This window comes from Hipposideros armiger, unplaced genomic scaffold (genome assembly GCF_001890085.2).
Source record: "Hipposideros armiger isolate ML-2016 unplaced genomic scaffold, ASM189008v1 scaffold_547, whole genome shotgun sequence".
NCBI lineage: Eukaryota > Metazoa > Chordata > Mammalia > Chiroptera > Hipposideridae > Hipposideros > Hipposideros armiger.
In genome coordinates, this window is record NW_017731897.1 from 343889 (window position 1) to 345395 (window position 1507).

Consider the following 1507-nt stretch of genomic DNA (forward strand, 5'->3'; position numbering starts at 1 on the left):
TTTTTGAGTGCCCATCATGTGCCAGTCAGTATGAAGGGCTGAGCTTTCAAGGAGTAGCAATAGAAAGGTAGATTTCTATTCCTGCCTACTATGAATTGACACTTAAAAACTTGGAATCTTTGCCAATTAGAACATGTTCTGCTATGTAGCACTCTGAAGAAACTGCTTTCTGAAATGGCCAGAACTGTGGTCTCCCAACAACTGTTCTTTATCCAGATATTCAGTGACTACAATTTCTAACTATCAGTGCAAGCAAAGATGTGGACAAATAAGGGGGTACTTGACTCTAGAATGTAAAAAATAATGGCTTCTCTAGAAAAATCTCAGAAACACATGACCTAAACATACCTTAAAGACCTATTCCAGCTGATCAAAATGATCATAATATAAAGATAAAAAATGAAAAAAGTAATTTAAAACAATGAGATTAGGAGTGTTCAGTTAAATACCAGTTGAAAAACTGTCAAGTCGAGTGATAAAGCAAAGCAAATGTCTAAAAAATTATAAAAAGTAAAGATATATAGTGTAAAAATTATAGTTAGAACTGGGAATTAGAAGTAGGGAAAAGTAAAAGCACATTATTTAGAAGGAAATCAAAAACAACTTTACAATTTTTGCCACAAAAAATACAGCAATATAAATTTGGGATATCAAACAGGACAAACTGATAGTATAAATTAAATGAAACAATCGCTTTCAAATAAGGGGTAAGGTTGGAGAATAAATGCCATCCATATGGGAAAAGACAAGTCAAAAAAGTATTCTCAAGAAAGCATAAAACCACAAAGCAGAAAAGAGCTGCAAGACCAAGAAGGAGATAAAACATGTTTGGAGGAGATTAATTATAGGGAAATATACTACAGCTATATACTATTTTGATAAATTTGGTAATCTCAAAGTGGATGATTTTCTTAGGAAATATGAATTAGAATTGGAGAAGAAATAGAAAACCTAAATAACGAATAGTCATTGAAAAAAGTACAGTAGTTAAATAATGACCACCCAAAAATGTCCAGGTCGTTAACTTCATTAGATAAGCTCTTACTTTTAAATATCAAATAATCCCCTTGCTCTAAAAAATAATATGGAGCACAACACCATAAGTGGGTGGAAATATTTAACATGGTAACATGTGGTGTTCCGTTCAGTACCTCCCCCCTCCCCTTGCCCCAAGATGAGAACTTTGCCCTGCTCCTGCTTGAGGACAGGAAGTACCCCTAGGTGAAGGACTAGAGCCTGCAGCCTATCAATTCTTGTAACAGCAGCTGGTTTTCTCAGATCATTACTGTACTGGAAATGTTTTCAGAATCATTTTATGAAATATAAGCATAAATGATTGGAAAACCTGACAAGATAAAAAAGCTGCCTCAACATTTCGGAAAATATAAACAAACATCCTAGATAAAGTAGATCCCAGGTAGAGAACACCTCAGCCTGTGGCAATTGGGTTCCCAAGAGTGTAAAACAGAGATAACTCTCCAACTTTAACATTAGATACTTGGGGATT